The sequence below is a fragment of the Cannabis sativa genome, chromosome 1, assembly GCF_029168945.1.
Source record: "Cannabis sativa cultivar Pink pepper isolate KNU-18-1 chromosome 1, ASM2916894v1, whole genome shotgun sequence".
NCBI classification, from domain to species: Eukaryota; Viridiplantae; Streptophyta; class Magnoliopsida; order Rosales; family Cannabaceae; genus Cannabis; species Cannabis sativa.
The window spans coordinates 55071209-55077933 of NC_083601.1; the positions used below are offsets into that span (position 1 = coordinate 55071209).

A 6725-nucleotide genomic window follows, 5' to 3' on the forward strand; every position below is an offset into this window, starting at 1 on the left:
GCAAAATATCAAAAAATATCAATGTTACAAAAATACCAATAAACAATTCTTAATACTATATTATATTAGAATTATTTTCAAGTACATATAATATTTATACATGTAATATAATTTGAAATAAAGTTATTAATTCTACATAAATAAATTTATAAAATATATGTATATATTTTTTTAAGATGTAATTATTCTTATATAGAGGTATATTTTATTAATACGGGACTTAAAAAATGTATAACTAATTACAATATAGAGGTTATTCTTATTTATAATTGGCCCAAATTGGGACTTCATTTTTTTTTTATAACAAATTAGAGGTTATTCGTGAATAGAGTATTCTTAAATAGAGGTTCTATTGTATTATAATTGTTCTTACTGTATTATTATTCTGTATTGATGGGCATTGGCTCACGAGTGTTCTATTATGTAGGCAAGGGTGAGTGTCGGGTCAGCCATGAACTCGAGAGTTTTGAAGATGACATGTACATGTTCTGACCAAGCTAGACTATGAGGGTTGGGTCTAATAGGAAATTGCATAGAAATTCTATTTTGCCACTTAGGTCGACCTGTATGAATTAACTTGTAATATTTTGAAAATAATTTTACGGGATCCCGGATATGTAACTTTAAATATTTTTAGTTTAAAATAAAGTATGTTTATTGTAAGTTATTTATTTAATTAGGTTTAATATTTATTTCAAATCGATTGGCTTATGGACCTCAACTAACGGGATTAGTATATTGTAATCACGACACGTGGCGTTTTTCAAAGTAGGACTTTACAATTTGGTATCATAGCGCTAATGTTTTTAAACTTTCTGAAGACGAGTTGAACATGTACAATCATTGTCAAAGACAAGCTCGACTCATGGTGCGGTAAGTGTTGAGAGTAAATACTTATTTGCTTATGTGATTAAATATTTTTTGCTTTTGTAATAGGCAACATATGAGCATCTAAAAACATTTGCTATTTAATGAAAAGCATGATCAGGTGTAAATAAGTTATATTTGAGAAAGAAATTATATGTGTTAGTAAGGGTTTTGGCATGGAGTGTGTAAATGTGGAATTGGTGTATGACTTGTTGGGATTATTGATTTCAGGGTTGTTTGAAAGAATGGACCATATTAAATCAACTAGATCACAGAGAGAGTCTGTTGAGCAGGATGATAATCCAACCAATTCATCGAAACCACTAGCACCTTCGTAAAATTCTAGGATTACTGTGGAGATGAATAATGCTAATCCTCTTGCCGATTGACAGCAAATGTTTACCGAAATGCGATCATACTTCGTCAAGAAGATGAGTTTCACCTGATTAGGCAACTGGTTCATGAAATTTTGGTAGAACAAGTGAATTCTCCAGTTTTGGCCCCAGTGATAGCTAATCCTAAATCAGCTCTTCAACCACATAGAGATTCAGTTTTTAAATGGTTTGTCAAGCTGCAACCTCCAACATTCTTGGGTGGTATTGATATTATAAAGACATAATAATCAATGAGTATTGTTACTCGTATTTTGGATAATATGGGAGTAGTTAGAACTGAGCGGGTTAATTGTGCTGCTTTCATTTCTTAAGAGCATGCCCACACCTAGTGGGATTTGGTAGGTCAGTCTCAAGACCTTAATACTGTGACTTGGGAAGAGTTTAAGAACTTCTTTGAAGAAAAGTTTTACAATATTGCCATTCGTACAACTCATATGGAGGATTTTGTGAAAATAATTCAAGGCTATAAGACGTTGGGTAAGTTTACGCTAGAGTTTGTAGAAAGATCTAAATCTGACTTATATAAAATCAAAAAATAAAAATAAAAATGCACGTTATAGAACACACTTTTATTTTTTATTTTTAGAATTGAAAAATAAAAGTGGTTATAGAACACATTTTTGTTTTTTAAAAATAAAATTTTTGCTTTTATTTTTGTGATTAAAAAATTTTAAAAACAAAAGTGTTACCAAATGTCACCTTAACAAATTAGTAGTAACAGAAATAGATAGAAACTTAACATGTGGTATTTAATTCGTAAAAAAATATGTGACATATAAGTTTATGAAATCGAAAATTAATTCTACAATGCACCTCACTAAAATAATGCATTAGTGTACCCTTTATTTAATTTTTTTCATAATTGTATATGTTATAGTTATTTAAGATATCATCTAAAATTTTTAGAAATTCGAACTAATTTACAATATAGAAAGCAAAATTCAAACAATCTATTTCACACGCGTATAATATAAGGGAGTCATGTGTGCAACATATTTTCTGAATTCTATTTTCAACATTGTAAACTATTCTAAATTTCTCAAAATTTTGTAGGATGTCTTAAATAACTTAAACATACACAACCATATAAATATACATATAAATATTAAAGGGGCATTTGGTAACACTTTTGTTTTATATTATTTTAATTACAAAAATAAAAGTTAAATTTGTATTTTTAAAAAATGAAAATGTGTTCTATAACTATTTTTTGTTTTTTAATTTTAAAAACAAAAAATAAAAGCGTGTTTAATAACTTTTATTTTCATTTTTTTTTATTTTATTAAGTCAGGTTTAGATTCAGGTCTAGGACTGGGGCCGGGGCCGTGGTCGAGTCTGGGAATGAGGTCGGGGCTGAAGTCCTGGTCCCAAAGTTCAGGTTGGGGTCGAAGTATAAAATATTAATTAAGAAAAAAAATTGTTTAAAAAAATTTTGAAAGTAATTTTTTTTATTTTCAAAATTTTTAAAATTTTGATTCTTATTTAAAAAAATTGATAAGTGAAAATAGTTTTATCGAACATAATTCTGAAAAATATTTTCACTATTCTAATTAAAAAAAACAAAAAACTGATTGAAAAATTATTACTTAAGACACTCTAAATTTAAATTTATTTTACATTATTAACTAAAAATATATGAACTTTGCTATGAGGTATCGATTATTTATTAAAATAGAATAAATGGGACTCATATTTCTCAAATAAAAATAGTCAACAGTACCGTCGACAGCAGGATTCGAACCTGCGCAGGCAAAGCCCAACAGATTTCGAGTCTGTCTCCTTAACCACTCGGACATATCGACGCCTTTAGTGTGAGAATATAAATTGAGCTTTTATTAAAATTCAATTTGATATAAAATTAAATAACAATTAAATGGAAAAAGCGCCCACCGTGGGGCTCGAACCCACGACCACAAGGTTAAGAGCCTTGCGCTCTACCAACTGAGCTAGACGGGCTGTTTAAATCATACCTCAATTTTATTTAATAACGTAATAAATATTAGTAGATTTCAATTACCTTAAGGCTGGAAGCAAGTTTATGTGATACTTCCATACTATCAAACATTAACTATCTTTACTCGCTACCATAAAGTTTGACCTTTTAAAAAAAAGTCATACTAAATTAGGCTTGGTAATGGTGAATTGGTGATTGTAGATTTTTTATTTGTATTTTTGGCAATGGTGAAGGTAGATTTTGAATGATAAGGTAGCTTTATTTTTTCTTATAAACTAGTTTATTAAAATCGTTTATTATCTTTTTTATTATTTTTATTATTATATTGGGTATAACTATACATCATAAATTTACTTTTCTATCTCTTTTTCTTTATTTGTTATTTTTTAAAAAAACAAAAAAGTTCATTCAATAGTTAAAAAAAATACTACAGCCTATTTAGGCAACACTCAAAAAGTCTTATAAATCTCACAAAATAAATAACTTCAATTATGGCAAATTATGCCAAAAATACTGGTAATACAAATCAACTCAGAATACGAGAACCCCCACATAAGAATAACTAAACGGATATAATAATCAAACTTCACATAGAAATAAATTCATTAATTGAGCTCGAGAGTTATAAGACAAAAGATAATTAAGTAAACAAGTAATTAAAATCACCATAATGGAAGGTGGGCTCGGGTGAGAAGATTAATGTGCTAAAGGATCATGGTCGCTTTAGACTTTAGAGTCCCTTGGTTTACAAGAGAGGCTTATGTTGTCAATCTTATAAAACCAAGTGAATTACCTTGGAACATAGAATTAATAAATGACATGTTTAATGGGTGTGCTAGCCGACTCATTTTTAGTCTTTCCCTCAATATGTCATCTCCCATGGACAAGTTATTTTGGACTAAAGAAGTGTCTAGTGTGTATTTGGTAAAATTGGACTACAATCTCATTCAAGAATTGAATGGTAATTGGAGTGTAGAAAGTTCATCTTATTTCTGGAAGAAGTTCAGGCAGCTAAAAGTCCCTCCAAAAATAAAATATTTGGTTTGGCGGGCTTATTCAGGCACTCTTCCCCCACGATGGTGCAGCTGTGAACTAAGCATGTGGATGTTAATCTTGTTTGTCCTACATGCCAAATTGAGGCTGAATCAATTCACCATTGTCTTGTTTTTGAACAGCTGCTCAAGTGGTTAGGAATCGTGTAGGAATAGGTATGGGGAGATGGAAAATACTGAGTTTTTCTGTTGGTTTGAAGCTTGCTTCATGCGTCTGGCAGCAGGAGAAAAAATGTTTGTTGGCTGCTACCTGTTGGGTGATTTGGCGTGCTCAAAATGAAAAAGTTTGGAACCAAAAGTGTGTAAGTCCTTTGAAAATAGCTTCCTCTGCTATTAGCTATCTTGAATAATGGAATCAAGCTCAAATATTTAGTTTGGAAATGTCATTTTCTAGTTTGACTGAGTTTGATGGCGCAGAGCTTTGGACCGTTCCACCACCGAATAATATCAATATTAATGTAGATGGTGCTATTTTTGAGGAGGTTAATGGATTTGGTTTTGGCCTTGTTGCTCGAGGCGAGAACGGTTTGTTCATTGAAGGACGGGCTGGTTTTTTTGGGGGGACAGTCGCGGTTGAAGTTGTAGAAGATGTGAGCATTCGGGAAGCTCTCAGCTGGATTAAACAAAGTTCATGGCAGCAAGTTTACCTTATGTCTGACTGTCTTGTAGCGGTGCAAGCTTTGAGGAGTTCATTTTCTATGATTTCATTAATTGGTGATATCATTAAAGATTATAAACCTTTTCTAATAGATTTACCTTTTGTGAAAGTTTATTTTGTAAAATGATCTGCGAATGTAGTTGTTAATAGTTTCACTAGGGCTTCTCATTCTTATCCTGATCGTAGTTTTGGTATGAGGAATGTCCAAACTAACTTTTATCAGTTTTGGTAACAAAATTTGATGGTTAATAAAGCTTTAATTTTCCATTCAAAAAAATTACCATAATGGATCTAACAACATGGAAGAATCTTTGAAAATATGAGCATATAAAACGATCATGATAAAAGATAAAGCCTAAAATATTTAAAAGGCAGTGTGATAATCACCATTATTCAATACACCATCACAAAGGCAAAAACATATAGGTAAAAACACTAAACAAAGAGAGCCATAGACAAAAGTATACAATACCCGCAAATGTGAAGATGAACTTGCATTGCAATTGTCGGGCTTGAGCTCTAACCTTACACCAAGTCCCAACCCATCCTCGTTAGCCCAATCATGAGACAAATCTTAAACCTGTCACACAACCACAATATTGTTGGGTTTTGTGCCCTAAATAAAACCCATTTCAAACCAGATTTACTAATTAATATAAGATCAGAAATCACTTTTATGTTGCATGGTTCACATGATTTATTTCATGATTATGTTCAATGTATAAATTCTATTAAGTCTAGAACATATATATGAATATGCATATATTTGTTCATGATTATAGTGTCGTCAGCACAGTGAAATATAATCATGATTATATGTTCAAAAGTTTAATTCCCATGATTTGTCAGTTCACTAGATTTAGACTGGCATCATAATCAGCGATAAGGTATACTTACACCTTGGATAAGTGTTATGTCCTTTCCAAGGCATTGGCAAAGTTTACTAGTATCATATGTATGGAGTATACATTGGAAGGGACCGATACTGATCTTGGATAAGATATCATAAACTTACCGTTATATCTTTCTAAGTCAATATCAATGGTTGATCTTAGGTCTACGGATCTTAATCCTGATATGGTTAGGTTCAACTTAGTTGTATTATTTATGATCTTCAAGTTGTTCGTGGAACCTAACTTATGGTTCTGGCAGATATTTACATCTTGGGAACATGGTAGTTCAATTGAGTGGGAGCGTTGATCATGGATATAGAATCTATAGCTTCTATAAGTATTTAGAAGTGAAACGATGATTTTCTTTGAGCTTGGTCTGATAGATATAAATGATTGAGATCTCATTTTAGTAATTATAGGTAGCTAAGTGTTTTAAGGATAAAATACATTGAAGGGTAGAACAGTAAATTTGTCCATATTCAGTGTAGATCATCTATAGATGATCTTTGACTATTAGGATTGTAATAATAGATAATCATAACGTTTCTATATCGTGGTACATATAGAGCGTTTTATATAATTGAGAGTGTATTTAATTCCAAATGTATAGTGGCCCAATGCGAAATTAATAAGTTAGAGAATTTACTTGATTAATTCTAGATCTACTTATTGAAAGCTCGGTAATATAGGCCTATGGTCCCCTCACTAGTTGAGATAATACTGCTTGCAGACTCAATTAATTAGTTTTAATTAATCAATTATAATTCTAAAATTAGACTATGTCTTATTAATTTTCACTAAGCAAGAGCTTAATTGTGAAGAAAAGAGGTTTTGGGATTAATTTATTAATTAAGAGACTTTGTATGGTCTAATTAATAAATTACATAAATGAAAATTTTATTTGAT

General features: G+C 30.8%; 2 non-coding genes across 2 annotated transcripts; both read right to left on the reverse strand.

Moving 5' to 3' along the window:
• Window positions 1-2982: 2982 nt before the first annotated feature.
• Window positions 2983-3064, reverse strand: TRNAS-CGA (transfer RNA serine (anticodon CGA)). Its single transcript has one exon. It is a non-coding gene; the product is annotated as a tRNA-Ser (tRNA).
• Window positions 3065-3145: 81 nt separating this feature from the next.
• On the reverse strand, window positions 3146-3218 carry TRNAK-CUU (transfer RNA lysine (anticodon CUU)). Its single transcript has one exon. It is a non-coding gene; the product is annotated as a tRNA-Lys (tRNA).
• Window positions 3219-6725: the final 3507 nt, after the last annotated feature.